Source organism: Gopherus flavomarginatus, chromosome 21 (genome assembly GCF_025201925.1).
Source record: "Gopherus flavomarginatus isolate rGopFla2 chromosome 21, rGopFla2.mat.asm, whole genome shotgun sequence".
Taxonomy (NCBI): domain Eukaryota; kingdom Metazoa; phylum Chordata; order Testudines; family Testudinidae; genus Gopherus; species Gopherus flavomarginatus.
The window spans coordinates 11,181,107-11,197,102 of record NC_066637.1 but is presented as its reverse complement, the minus strand read 5'-3'; the positions used below and the strand labels follow the sequence as shown (position 1 = coordinate 11,197,102).

General features: G+C 41.6%; 1 protein-coding gene across 5 annotated transcripts in view; it reads right to left on the bottom strand.

Moving 5' to 3' along the window:
* KIF1B (kinesin family member 1B) overlaps positions 1-15,996 on the bottom strand; it is a 138,073-nt gene that overhangs the window by 102,969 nt on the left and 19,108 nt on the right. The window lies entirely within an intron of this gene.

Genomic DNA, 15,996 nt, shown 5'->3' with positions numbered 1-15,996 from the left:
AAGCAGAGATGCAAGAGACTTAAGTAGGTCATTCTGCTTGTTCTGTCTTTGGACTAGTGAAGATTTCTAGAGTGGAGGGATGGGTGTAAGGAGTATTAAAGGAAGAGCCAAAACCCACAAAAGCTCGAGGAACTTCAATAATGAAAAGCTCAAGTGCCCTGGGATTTCACAGCAGGACGACTGAAGCTTATTTTGAAATTCATCTTACAGTACAAGGATAAAAGCCCTTGGCCTACGGATTTTCTTTCAGAAGCTCAGGATTCTGCAGGACATAGTGGGAGGCAATGAAAAGAGGTGGAGGAGGACCTACAAACGTTTCAGGGATAACACTGATATTTTATTTGTAGAAGAATGCTGTAATATGTCATACGTGCAGAGCCCACATGGAGATTTTAATAGGACTGACATTAAACGAACTAAGTCAAACTATTTGTAAACCTTGCTTTCTGCATATGACTACTCAATCCCGTAGAAACCCATATCAAACCCTGCCTTTATTCCCAGATCACAGCAACAAGGCAACATTTCACCCTTTGAAACCATCAATATAATTTACTTTTTAAGTTGACCCCATTCCTGGTGTAAACTATGTCAGCAGACAAGAATATCACATGTATAATGTTAACATCCTTCTGGAGGACCTCTACGGCAAGTTTAAACCTCAAACAGTCTTAATGAACAGAGCTATAGTCTGTTTACTACAATCTCACTAAGGCATTGAAAATAAGAACTTAAGACAGGTGTGGCCAAAAATGTACTGGCCCTCTGAGTCACATACCACAACCTTCCGAAGTTCCAGAGCTGAGACACACCTGCCGGGGGCTGGAACTCGGGGTTTCAGCCCCACTCCTGCTGAAGACCCAGGACCCCCTCCCTGCTGGGCAGAAGCCACTACCTCATCACCTCGCTGCTAGGCAGAGGTCCCAAGTGGTTCTTTCCTCTCCCCGCCAAGTCTGGTAGGTGGAGAATGGGGGGGCAAGGGGACTCTGCCAGCTGCACTTTAATGGTAAAAGACACTTGGCTCACAAGCCACAGTTTGGCCTTCCCTGACTTAAGATATGCCAAAGGCTCAAACCATTAGTTCATCTAATACAGAAACTTTTAGTGATGTGCCAATATTTTAAATGTTTTGCTTCAGTCAGGGGTACACATCTGTAGGCTTGGAAAAATTAGATTTTTAATTGGTAAATTATTTCACTGTATACGGACAAAAAATATTTCCATGGTAATAGAAACTTACAGATGTCCAAGGAAAAATACTGCTTGAGAGCTTGTTTGATTTAAAGATATTTACTTTGTATATCTGACATGTGTTAATTTGTGTTTAATGCTTTAACTGTTTGAATCTCAACATATGTGATCTAATTGTCTGAACTTCGCCCATAATTTTCTGCAATTATGAAAATGGAAATACATAAAAATCTACAATATGCTTTTAAACATCTGTGAAATTATGAAAATTAAAATCAAATTCTACCATGCCTACACATTGCATTCCTCTCCCCTCCACGCACACACCAAAATGCTCAATTCCATACTCTTTCCCTTCCCCTCAGAACCCTCTCTCAATCCACCAGATTGATCACTCCCCCGAAATTCAGTTCTCCTAAGGGGCTTCTCTACCTGGCAGCTTTTTGCAGCAATAGTTAGGTGTCATAGGGACTCTTGTGGGCGGGGAGGGGTAGGCAGGGTGGGAGGAGTCGATTGTGGAATGAGCATAAATGAGTTGTAGGCTGCAATGCTCTTTGGTTCTTAAACTGAGGCCACATCTACACTACAGCATAAAATCGAAATTAAAACCGGTTTTATAAAACTGGTTTTATAAAATCGATTTTACGCGTCCACACTAGGGCACATTAATTCGGTGGTGTGCGTCCATGGTCCTAGGCTACCATCGATTTCCGGAGCGGTGCACTCTAGGTATCTCAGTGAAAGAATGAGACCAATAACTTCAATTTCCGTCCACACTAACCCTGAATCGATATAGTAATATCGATTTTAGGGTTACTCCTCTTGTTGGGGAGGAATACAGAAATCGATTTTAAGAGCCCTTAAAATCGATTTAAAGTGCCTTGTAGTGTGGACGGGTACAGCGTTAAATGGATTTAACGCTGTTTAAATGGATTTAACGCTGTAGTTTGGACCAGGCCTGAGAAGGTCCCACACCAACTAGGGAGGGCCTAAGTCTTCCCTGGTTAGTTTGAGGGACAGGTAGAACAAGATTCCAGTGTTCAAACTACAAGCTGAGGTTGGGCAAGCAAGCACTGATGGGAAGATTTGAGCAACAGGATTGCCACTCAGTGAAACAGCAATTTAGCCTTGCCTCTCCCCCTAGCGTCCTCCTGTAAAAACTAGCAGGTGGAGAAAGGGGATGTGGAATATACCATGTGCACTCCAAGGATACATCTTCACTACCCGCCATATCGGCGGCTAGCAATCGATTGCTCGGGGATCAATATATCGTGTCTCATCTAGACGTGATTACCGATCCCCGAACGCGCTTATATCGATTCCGTAACTCCACCAACCCAAAAGGACTTGCGGAATCGACAGGGGGAGCCGCGGACATCGATCTCGCACCGTGAGGACGGTGAGTAATTCGATCTTAGATACTTCGACTTCAGCTACGTTATTCACATAGCTGAAGTTGGGTATCTAAGATTGATTTTTCCCCCGTAGTGTAGACCAGCCCCAAGTAGCTCTGGTGGAGAATGCAGGAGGGAAGGATCCCTTTCCAGCTGAGATAACAGATATATCAGCAGCCTGGCCAGAGGATCAACTAGGATTCAGCCTTACACAGCCGTGCAGGTAAGAGGTCCCTCTGACAGTCCCCTGTGCAGGCTTTTCAGGATGAGGAGTCCAGGCATTGGGGGGTGGGGGGGGAGGTGGAGGGAGAATTGTTGGTTTGATGAGGCTGCTAATTTATCACTGTGAGCACGTAAGATGGGATAGGAGAGTGCTGGCCATGGCTCCGCTCTCCCTACAATGTACCAGCCAGAGGAGCATGGGGGGCATGCAGTAACTGGCAATGGGACAATGCAGCATACTCTCTTCACCTTGTATAACACAGAAATGCATCCCTCTGAGTCAAATATCTGTCATAATTGGTTTTGGAGCTGTTCTGGGGCTGGTGCATCTGGGGTTAAGGGGGGCTGGCAGCAGCTGGTGGACAAAACCCAAGACCCGCCATGGACTGAGCAGCTCAGCCCACTGCCAGTCTGGGGTCCTGGCCACCGGCCCCGCTCAGCACGCTCAGCGCAGACCAGCAGCGGGCTGAGCAGGGACTGGGATCCTTGTCTGGGGTTCCAGCCACCAGCCCTGCTCAGCCCGCTGCCAGTCTGGGATCCAACTCACCCAGGCCGTCAGGAGGCTGAGCAGGGCTGGCAGCTGGAACCCCAGACTGGCAGCGGACTGAGCCACTCGGCCCTCTGCCAGCCCTGCTCAGCCCACTGCTGGCTGAGTGAATGAAACCCCAGACTGGCATGGGGCTCAGCAGGGCCAGTAGCCGGACCCCAGACTGGCAGCAGGCTGAGCGGGGCGGGTGGCTGGAACCCCAGAAAAGGATCCCAGGCAAGGATCACACTAAATTGATGAGATCTGCATTTTACTTTAAATGAAGCTCCTTAAATATTGTAAAAAACTTATTTTAAATACAACAATAGTTTATATAATATAGACAGAGAGACCATCTACAAATGTTAAAATGTATTACTGGCATGCGAAACCCTAAATTACAGTGAACTTGGCACACCACTTCTGAAAGGTTTCCGACCCCTGACCTAACCAGTTGTGCAGGGCTACATAGGGGTAGAGGTGGGAGTTCTTCCTGCTCCTACAGTTTATACCCTGAAGCCTAACTCTGATCTTCCTTACTAAAGGCCATTTGTTTCTCAAATATTTAGCCTAGGTACTCTATACTTCTGGGAAAGCTTAACCATTTTTCCTATAAGCGTGTCCTAGTCTACAACACCCTAATCTCAGTTATTACAAAGTAAATTCCAAGGGGAACTGGGCCCCTTGAAAACATAACACCTCAGAATTCCCTTCCAAGATTTGATGGCTATACCAGATCCTGCATCCCTAAGCAAGGCCATTATCCAAGCCTATGGGATGGGAAGGGGATCTCTGCCCCAGATCACTGTTTTGGCCACAAATAGCAACAGTTGCTATTGTACTTCTACTGGCCAATTCCACTTTGCTTAGATTTGCCCTGTGCTGACATTCCTGCCTTATAAAAGCTGACAGACATGCAAAGCCAAGGATTAATATGCCTTATACCAGTATGCTCTCATGTGGCAAAGACATGTTGCTTTGGATAGCAACATGGGCATCAAAACATTAGTAACAAAAAAACAAACTGGTAACCTAAGCAATCAAATGTGGCTTCAGTTTCCCTTTAGTTGTCTCAGCCAAACTGTAATAATTCTATAGCGCACACAGTTCAGCCATCTCTAGAAATCAGAAAAACCCAAAACCAATCCCTTTGATTCAATTTTCCAGGGTTCCATTCCCATGATGCTGTGCTTGCTCTTATTATTCCTGTCCCACATCCCACTCATTCATAACCATTACCATCCACACCACTGAAAAGTGATGAGAGGCTGTACTTCCTTGCAAGGAACAGGAAATTGTGTGCTTACAAGAAGGGATTAATACCATTATTTACCAAATGACTTCGAAGTAACATCCTTATGAGTAAGTTCTCCGACTGATTTCAAAGCCAAAGTTTATAACGGTGAAAATTACTTTCACTTAAGTGCAGAAATTGATAGAATCCATTCCCATCTCCCTTAAGTACACCTTAGCTTGGTAACAACTCCAAGCATAGAGAGGCAGATGCAATAATGCTAACTGTCCTGACAATTATATTCCACTATGTCACTTAATCTCAATACCATGCCACTGCCATTTCAAACTACAGGTACTACAAATGCAAGAGGAGTAAATGTTGAGGGAAAGATGCTGCTATCCCCTCTTCCACATCCCGCACTCCTGCACAGTCCATATAGCTCCTCTTGACATGGGATGCCTGGAATAGACTAGCAGTAAGCAACAGAAATGTGGCTATATCTCCACTGACAAAGGTGTGTTGTTTTTACCGCAGGATAACTAAAGTTAACTATCCTGCTGTAAAGTGTAATGAAGACAAAGCACTGTTGTTTTCCCAGTAGGTCAACCAGACAAGGTCCACTTTGGGTGGACAGTATTGTGCTGACCTGACCTAGCTACCTCAGGGTAAAAGCTTGCTCGCGCCTTGTTGCCAGCTGGGATTTTAGAGACAATCATCATGCATTAGTTATCTCGCTGTAAACACACCTGTCAGTGAAGGCAAAGCCTACACTTGCACAAAAGAGTTAACACTGCATTTTAAGAATCTTCTATGTCTCAGTAACACTGAAAGAAGAACAAGCAGCAGGGACTGTTTAAGGTTACTCAAAGACAAGTTTGTTGCAAAAGTGAACTGTGAATTGTAAGAGCATTAAACTGGACACCTCCAGAAAGATTCTCAATTGCCAACAGACAGATTGTGCATTAGATAAATGCTTTCCAAAGAGCTTTGTTCAAGCAGGTGAAGAAAGATTATGTAACATGAAGAAATCCATGAGAAGGTTAACTTCTTTTATGCAATTAGGTAATAGTGGCTTATTTTGAACACCCCTATTTCCCCAAACAATTATTCTCATAAAGAGTATGACGTGCACAAGGAGCAAAGAATTTTTATAGAGCTATACAATTTATTACCCATGGAATGATAACCTTTCACAAGTAAATCACAGTTTAAATTTGCCCCAGATTAGCATTTGATAATCAACACTAACTAGCATGATCATTAACAGTCTCAGAGAAGTCAAAGAAGCAACTACCCATTTGTCTCAGAGGCTTTCCTTCCATGGGAAATTTGAGATAGACAAAAACCATGTTGGGGAAGTCTTGATCATTGTCGCCCACACTGTGTCTTGAAGATAAAGGAAATAGTTACGCAGGACTGTCACCTTTCAAAAAAAATTTTTTTTAAAAGATCGTTTCTCCTAGTCATATATATGTGATATATGGGGGATTTAGCAGTTACAGACAGACAGCAGTGAAATTAGCTTCTCAACATACCCAAGAAAATATAAGAGAGTCCTATAATCCACATAAATAGGTTTAGCGTTTCCCAGCTTGCTTTAGCACTTAGAACAGAGCTCCTTAAAATGTAGGCAGATGAAAATACTAATCTCCATGGCAGATGCAAGTCACAGAATAATCATTCCAGTATTCCTCAAAGCTAATTTCTGCCATATTAGCTCCTGGGATAAAGCTACCTAAAATTTATCACAATGCACCTCACTTAATGCATCTCTTTAAAAAAGATTTAATGGCAGCCAACTGCTGAGTCACAAAGACAAGAGGGCAGGTGCTACCATCCCTCCTAATGAAGATGCTTCAAAACTCCAATATTTAATAAAAAGATATGGATACTGAGGTTAGGACTGTTGCTGCAATGGCACTAGATATAACATGACAATATCCCTGTCCTAAAGTGCTTATAAGTAACTAATAGGTACTGCACTCCTGCCACCCACCTTTTAGGGCTCTCACTGTTGTGAGTTTAACTGGCAGTCTGGGTGGGCACTTTGCTGTGGGACACAGAACACAACATCTACACCTTGACATCAGCCTGTGCCCCCCTGCTCCCCACTTTTAAACAACAAGATTTACTTTCAATAGGTTTGTTTAAAAACACTATGATCACCATCAACTGTATTACATTTCACACACTACAAATATTTCATGAAATAATGAATAACGATACCAAATAGGCCGTCTCATTTATGGACCTGCCTATATTATAAAAATCTACCATCTGGGGAGACTGTTCTAGGGATTTAGCACAATTTGGAAACAAGGACTGAACCGCATGAAATTTTATGACTGAGTTTTAGTACTTAAGCACCATCAAATCACAACTGTGTCTAGGCAACACTGATTGTGCAGTAGCCAGAATGAAGGGGTGTGTGTGTGAGGGGAGAGTGCTAGGGCAACATTGAGCTGTCCTTGCCATTCTGTTCCATACAAAGAGGAGAAAATTGCTTTTGCTAGTGAAACTGATAGCTAGTCTCCTTTCAGACGGGGAAAATACTAAACCCCAAAGGGAATGTTTACTCTGGATTCTGTAGGAGACATTGAATCTATCCATCTGCCATTCACCCATACAAGATATTTTGCTGTGAGAAAAGCAGCACCACACACCACTACTGATCATTTAAAGCAATAGGAGCATTTCTTGATATATTCTAGACAATGTAAAATAGGCCCGTCTCCTGAAGCTGCAACCTGACTCATCTCCAAGCCTACTAAGGACCTTGGCAACTAAAGACTTTCACCTCAGTGTTTCTATGGCAACAGGCGAGGGCATTTTGCTAAAGAAATCAAATAAAAAGGTGAAGGGTTTGAAGCAGAAACTGACATACTGCCTTCAATACTGCATCCTGAGGTGCTGAATACATTAGGGCTCCACGCAGATCCTTTAGCCCCAAGATGGCACAGCAAGAAATTTTGGGTGAAACAATGCCAACAACGTTAAAATGAACACGGACCACTTACAGAGAAGTTCAGTAGAGCTGAAGTCTAATAACAATGGAAAATGAAAGCTCAGAGTTTATTCTATGAATTGAAAGAGTGTTCTGACTAAATTCTCTGCTCATTAAAAAGGTGCCATTATTTATAGTTCAGGAAATCGAAGGCCTCCATCCAGAGAGTAAGTATGGTACTTGCAGATACAGTGCCAGCTTCTGACATAGTGCAAGTATGAAACCAACAGTTGGGACTTCAGGTACTGCCCCTGAGGATAAGAGTGGAATTCAATCACTATGGACTAATCCTCAATCTCTCCAAGGATGGAAACAAGAGGGCCCCAATTGTAAAAGCAATTTTGTGAGATGCAAATATCAGATCATTAGAAGCGAATTCATACCAACTTCATGTAAGACACTGAGCAGTCATTAGATGACAACAACTTTCAGTCATGACTGATGCTGGTAAGAGGTCTTCTGAGGTCAGATACCTGACAAGAGACAGCAACATAGCTAAGAATTAGGAATATTATTTTTAAGAAGTGCCATGTAGAACTACTTCCATGTCATACAGCACACACTAACTGATTACTTCATGGGATAGGTAGATGGAATCTGGCCATTTATGAAGAATGCTGGCTGGGACTTATAGAGAAAATAAGTGATCTCTTTGAACAGAAATGTCAGTCTAGAATCTGATAGCGCAGACAACTGCACAACAGTAAGAACCTACGTAAAACAATCCATGTTCATGAAATAATCACACTGTTGGCAACACTTTCCACTGTTCACAAAAATGTCAAGCTGTACTGTAGCTGTAGGAAAAATGAAAAAAAACATGCTAGAATTAAAACTGGAGCATCAACTTCAATGGCCCCCAAAAACCCACTCAACATTAAAAGCCTTTTCTTTATTTTTTTTAAATAAACTATCCATGTTAGGTCAGGATGAGACATATTAGTGAGTCATGAAATAGGTCATGACCTATTTCACTATCCCATTTCCTAACCATGACTTACTGTTCCAGTGCTGCTTCACTGCATCACACACAGGTTAATGGTTTAATAACAAAGACCTAGGAAATGAGAAAGGCAATAAGGCAGACAATCACAGCAGGGCCCACCTTATTGGCCTTTTTATTTTACAGAATAAACTTGTTCATCTGCTATTTCAGAGGCCCCATGTGGCAATTAACTATTCTGTTTGCAAACTGACAAAGGTTTTCGTATTGCAGCTTTATTTAATTTTCAAGAGAGTGGCACTGCCGTAACTTTGAACATCGAGTTAATCTACACAGCCAGTTTGAGAAACCCAATCCCTTTTCCAGGACCCTTTCTGAAGCTAGAGTCAATTTCTTATCATGTCATGTAGAATCTTTCCGCTACCTTCAGCATAATTTTCACCTGCTCCAGTTCCTAGATTTTACTTAGGGGTAACTAAAGGGATACTTAAAAATCACACTCTCTCTTATAAAGTCAATATTATGATTTTAAAGGGACACTAATACTTCTCCTCTAATGGAGAAGTACTCTAGAAGTATAGAGTAGGGAAAAAGTAGTTTTAACTTCCTAAAAGATTGTTACAGATACTTCTGTGATCACTAAAGGAACTCAAACTGAAGACTTATGGGGATACTGTCATGTTAGAAACTACTTAACAAATGCCCTTGTGTACCAAGACCACACTGTACAATCCACCTCTTTTCTGGGGAATTACAAGTGGGAGAGTGAGGCATGGGAAAGGTGGGTTATTAAAGTTTATGCTCTGTCCAACTCGGTGAGTTGCACTGGGGTCCATTTTGCTTGTTTTAAACGGGTTGTGTGTTTTAATTTTACAAATTCCAACATTGGATAAATATTTCTGTTAAATGACAAGCTACACGTTTTCAGCTTGGAGAATTAATCTAATTCCTCACAAAACTGAAGTAATGTTATATACAGTTTGGATTGCAAAACACTGAATAGCAGGAATGTGGAACCTCTCATTGCACTTAAGAGGTGTCTCACTCCACCACAGGCAGATTCAGATTCTGTAGAAAGTAAACTTTACTTTAAAAAGTTACTATCCCTTATGGCTGTGAAAATGAGCTATAGTGTCATCTTAGTCTGAAACAGCTCCAGGAAGTGTTACCTGCACATACTTTCTGCTTGCTTTGAAACCTATAGGACAAGATTTTTAAATAATTGGGAGCACATAATTGTATGCCTGCTTTGCGTACTCCCTACTGCATCCATGTACGCAAATTAATTACATATGCCAATAACCAAAGGGGAAGACAAACAGTCCTACAATGTTTTTCCCCCTAATAAGTGATAATCAATGCAACACTAATTTTAATAGGAAGTTTAGTTATAACATAAAGGCCATACACTACCCCTGACCTTTATTCAAACCCTCCCATTCTCAGAGAATGATCCACTGTGAAATGATGGAAGGATTCAGCCCTCCTCTTGTAATGAATTCACAAACCATAATCAAAAGCATAACTGGTCCCCAGTCATAGAATGCATTTGTTACACCTTCTATAAAGAAATGTCAAAAGCTGAACTAAATACTATACACTGAAATTAAAATATGGTAACACTATGTTTGGTATTTTTTCTGGAGGATGGAAGATTATTAAGTATTTAAGATATCCAATGTGTGGTTCAAAAGCCAAATGTAGTCAGAGTCCTAAAATGCAGCTCATAGCCACGGTCCCTGTAACAGCATTCTGACTTTCAAAAATCAGGAGTGGGCACCCTGGCTTTAGAAGGTTAGTTTCATACGTAAGGTCCATTCTAAAAAGAAAACAATGTGATTATCTAATTGGCGAGCTATTGGGGCAAGAACAAGCTAGAAAATGACCTATACACCATTAGCCATGAACACAGGACGATAGTTATATAACCTTTGTTCCCACAATCACCTACAAAACAAGAGCAATACCAGCCTTGCTCCCCAGACCAGCTGATGAGTGACACAGCTAGCTAATGCAATATAACTGATAAAAGGTTTTTCTCCTCACCATTTCTCTGCTTTGAGATGCAGCTGAAGTGTACTGATAACTACAGAAGATGACTTTATTCATAATAGGACAGATGGTCCACAAAGCAGCCTTAGCTTACAAACGGATGAAAACCCACATGCAGTTTTACCCATCAGTCTTTGTGCAGGAAAAGCTAGTGTCAAGTATAGCAAAGGGATGCCTGACTAGAACTGAGGTGCAGCAGCTGCAGCAGCAGAACAAGGGGTGGGAAGAATTAGCTTGAATGTGTAGGGAAGAACTGGCAGCCTTATTTGTTTGAAAGATGCTTAAATTTTAACTATTCTTGTGCACATCACCAGCTAACTCCTGTTCCTTGGAATCAGACTTTTACAGACCATGCTCTGCAGCATTACTCAAATCGCCACATTTTTCTTACTATCCCCATCTACTCAGTCTGCTCCCTCATTCTGATGTAGAAATTAGATAAAGTTGGAGCCTTCCAAATTTAGGAGACCAACTTAATCACCGGATATTCTGAATTGAAGAAACGAAGAACAGTATTTGCAAACTCAAAAGTAGCTATTGCATCTGAACAGCACATATTAAAATACAATTAAAATTCAGGTGTATATTATGCAATTATATATTTATCTTATACTTCACACAAATCTTGCAGAGTCTCTATGAGAAAAAATTTTACTCTTTGAAAATTACATGTAGTCATCCCTAGAGCCCTGCAAAATTGCAGATATCCAAGGACCACATTTGTGGATAGGGCTCTACTCATTCCTGCAAACATCACTGGATGAAGGAGCACCAGAGACAGCTGACATGAACTTCGCTTATTTTAAAGAGAGACAGCCACAGTCCTCAGACAGCCAGGGGCACCCATTGTGTGGATCCATGAATAGCTCTCTCCGAAAAAAATCTCTGGAATGCTGTACAAAGGGATGTTTTCAGAGGAAGATGACTGAATGAGGGGTGGGGGCAGCACATAAAAGGAGAGAAGCCTTCACTTACTATGGTCCTCATCTCATTTAAAAGGACACACACCACATCTGGCGTGCTCACCCCCCATTAGTGATTGGGCAGGTTACGAGCATCATACCAAGAGACATGCCGGTTCACTCTATATTGCATTCCAGTGAAGAATTAGCTAACTCTAGTTTGCCCTTCAAACAAAAACCAGTAGATGGAATTAACTGGGGCTCAATCCCTGGATTATCTGACATACATTCTGTGTGCGGGAAGGGAAATGAATTCAGAGATTAAAACCCAGCAGGGACTCCAATTGCTGGATTTTTTTTTTCTTTTATTAAAGGCCAGTAAGAGGCAAAAAGCAAATGCGCCGTTTGGGAAGCTGATTTATCATTTTTTGTGCCATTCAGTAAGCCTCCAGACATCTACCTGATTCCAGGCAGGTTCCTTTTGTAATTAAAGGGTTAGATAACTCAGACATGCATGCTGCTGCTCCTTCCATATCTACCAGAACTAGAAGCACACACATTCTTAGGGAAAGACAATAGGCATGGCTACACTTGCAGCTGTACAGCACTGCCACGGGAGCACTCCCACGGCAGGGCTTTGAAGTGCGAGTGTGGTTTCGGCGCCAGCGCTGGGAGAGAGCGCTCTCCAGCGCTGCAGGTACTCCACCTCCCCATGGGGATTAGTTTACAGTGCTGCGAGCCACGCTCCCAGCGCTGGGGCATTGTTTACACTGGTGCTTTACAGCGCTGTAACTTGCTGCCCTCAGGAGGGGTGTTTTTTCACACCCGAGCAAGCAAGTTGCAGTGCTGTAAAGCACCAGTGTAGACAAGGCCTAAGAGCTTTGCTGCGAGTTTCTACTTCACCAATCAGTCCTCACACAGGCTAAGTCTCCCACCATTGCTCTACCACCAGTGGAAGCACTAGCCTAGACTAAAGCCCAGGTATTCTTACTGCTACCGTTTATATTTACTTAGGGTTAACCGACATTTTTAAATAACCTCAAGTGAACTGCACCATGGGTAGAGCAATGTTAAGAGATTTTGTTTAAGGGGGAGTGAAGGGGGACAATGCTTATGTTGACAGCCTTTTAGGAAAAGGATGTTCCCAGCAGGTTTAAAATTAAGATACATTTAAGGAAATGGAATCTGATTTAGCCTTTCCCACTCCACCTCACCCCATATTAATAGAGGATTGGTGAAGTAAAACAGTTTTGTTTACATGTCTATGTAGCCAATGTAATTGGGACAGATTAGGGAGAGATTTGGGGGCCTTCAGCATCAGACCCAGAAGACTAAACCAATGTTGGAGACAAAATGCAAGTCTGTCTGGAAAATGTAAATTCACATACTCAGAACCGATGGCAACAATGGAAACAAGTTTGTTACTGAGAGCCAGGTGGAATGAGACTCTTATGAACTGGAACATGATTAAGACCACACACACACACCCCTGTTTAGTACAGGCTCTCTTAACGATACAAAGCAACATCAATAAACGAGATTTGGCTACCTTGTTTTTAATATGAGGGAGGAGGCAGAGGCTTGCAAAACCATAGAATAGAGTTAATATTACAAGAGACAAATGCAGGAACATGGACACTTCCAGCCTGTAAAATAGAGTTTGCTTTTCAGTCAAGACACTGTTTGCATTTTTCAACCCATTAAAAAGAAAGGAAACCAGATAGAGACTAAGAACTCCTCCCAACTGGAATTCAACAAGATTCAATCCCCACATGAGGAATTCCATCCCTGCACTGTGAGGAAGGCTGGGCGGGGGAGGGAATGATGCAGAATAGTATCAAAGCCAGGCAAATGCTTGCCCACAGAAGCTGCTGGAAAGCAATCTCATCCTCAGCTGCTCTTGCAGATCCAATTGCTATAAATACCATCTCTGCAGCTGGCCTTTTGGGAACACAACATGCCAGCAGATTTTGCCTCAAGTGGAACCATACAATCCTAACTGTTCAGCAATCTTCATTAACTCCTTGTCCAGACCTCCCGTTTGTCCCTTGAACACTTCAGAAATACTAATATCTCAAAAGGTAAATACGTATTTTATGTACCTAGCTACCTCCAAACATCTATAAGACATGCAATAAAACCATTAGCCAGCTATTAAGGAAATCAGTTTTGCCTTTCACTTTTGACTCCATCTCCCAAAAAGATATTGTGGTCTTTAGAAATGGATAAAGGCTGGGGCGGATTGATTTCAATCACCAAATTTAAATCGTTTAAATCAGCAAGTAGGAAACCTTGATTTAAATAATCAAGTTTAATCCCATTTTGTATTTGTACTTATTTTCCTAAAGAAAGGCGGCTTCTCATTGGTTGGTAACTGTTCAAATGTTGATTTTCAACTAAATACAACCTTTACACTAAATTTGGTACTTTTGCTAACCAGGAGGATACATTATATCTAAACATGTTTAACCAATCCATAGATCACCATGCATTTATTCAGATTCTTAATTTTTACATTTTTGTATTATGTTCAGAAACTGAACAAATTAATTTATAAGAGATTAATTTTTGACTCATGATTTGTCAAGTTGCATTTGAAAATTGAAATTCAATTAGAAATTAACAAAAACAGCATTTTAAAATTATGTTAAAGTGACTTCAAAAGTGCTGGATACACAAGACATCTGCTTTCCTGATTACTTGCCCCTCCCCAACCACAGTCATTATACAGTAACTTAAAATAAAATGAGACTGAATCATCATCTAGCATCAGTCAAAGAGGACTCCCTCTTTTTACAAGGCAATTACTGACTTTTCCTTGTTTGGAGGACAGCTTGTGCTGCTTTCTTGCTGATGCATTTTCAACAAAGCAGTAGGTGGTGGCTAGTGAGTCATTCCCAGATCTTTGGGACACTTGGAAAATAGGACAGAACTGTAGCAAAGCTGATTGAAGATGCTTTCAGAAACTGAAGACACCTTTGTACCCCAAAGCAGGAGAATCAATTAATCTTCTGCCACACACCATTCTAATAACATTTCTATAATGCCTTTCATGTGAGCATCGCATCACATCACATTTTAGAAATGTTTACACAATGAGATATTCAAATATCTATTTTACAAATGGCGAAGGCCAGGAGAGAAATCAAGTGACTTCACCAGGTCTGCCTCTCAGTCTAGTGCTTTCACAGGAAGTCAAGTGATTTGGGAATCCTTAAAAGTTCACCTAAGAATTATTCTTATACAAACAAACAATCTCCTTTCACCTTCCAATAAAACAGACAAGAGGGTTTTAAAGAACAGACTTTTTTTAAACAACTCGCAAATGATTTTGGCTCCGATCATAACCCCAGTTCTTTTTTTAAATAACTTCCTTTAAAACCCTATTCTATGCCTCTTTCCCTGACATGGACCATATAGTTGCATGCCACTGAAATCTGACAGCACAAAACAGAAATGAAAACAGTGTATTAACCACTACAATGTGCCACACCTTGAGCTAGTCACTTGCCAAGCTGGCCAATGGTTCAAGGAAATGCTGTCTCAAGGCATTGCCAGATTTCAAAACAGAAATGTTCTCAAGTTTTCTGATCACCATATTTGAAGTTTATTACACCAAAGCCCACCAAAAGAGTACAAACATTAAAAAATAATCAAGTTGAGTCAGATTGCCCAAAGGAAAAATAAAGAGGAAGAATGTCTTGACCGCCAACATTTCCTGGCAGGCACGTCATGCATTTCATGTCAGACTGATGGGATACTGCCAGTGTTACTGCTAATATGCACAAGTTGTACATTTCAGAGGACAGCAGTCATCAAGGATGGTATTAGTTTATAGAAGTGGACACTTGCACCTATTCTGTTCTCTCCTAGCTGCCAAAATTACACAATTCTTTTAAGAGAAAAAGCGAAAATGTTGATTGCAAAGCTTGGGCTCATGGGATTATTGGGACAGACAGGTTACAATCAAGGCCTGACCTACACTAGAAAATTAGGTTGGCATAACGACATCACTCACGAGCATGAGAAAGCCCCACCCCTGAATAATGGAGTTAAAACAACCCAATGTCTAGTGCAGACAGCACTAGGTTGGTGGGAGAATTCCATCAATCTAGCTACCCCCTCTCAATGGAGCAGATTACCTACACCAATGGGAGAAGCTCTCCCATCAGTATAAGTAGTGTCTTCACTGAAACAATACAGTAGCATTGCTGCATCTTTAAGTGTAGACATGCCCTAAGTCTTTTGTTACCTCTTTCTGTCCCTCACAAGACTGGAGAGGACAAGCAGCAGTTATGTGAACTCCCTTATGTCCCTCCTACCTAAGTGATCTTGATCCTAATGTAGATAAAAGCCAGTCTCTGCCAAGCAGCACTGGTCTCACCACAAATTCAGACCCAACTATTTCAATTAGACTAACACTTTAATTAAACCATACAAAGTAGGCTGGGAGAGCCTAAATATATTCGACTCTGGCCTCAGGTCACTCATATCCAACCTCAGGTTTTATAATGCTACTGGGGAG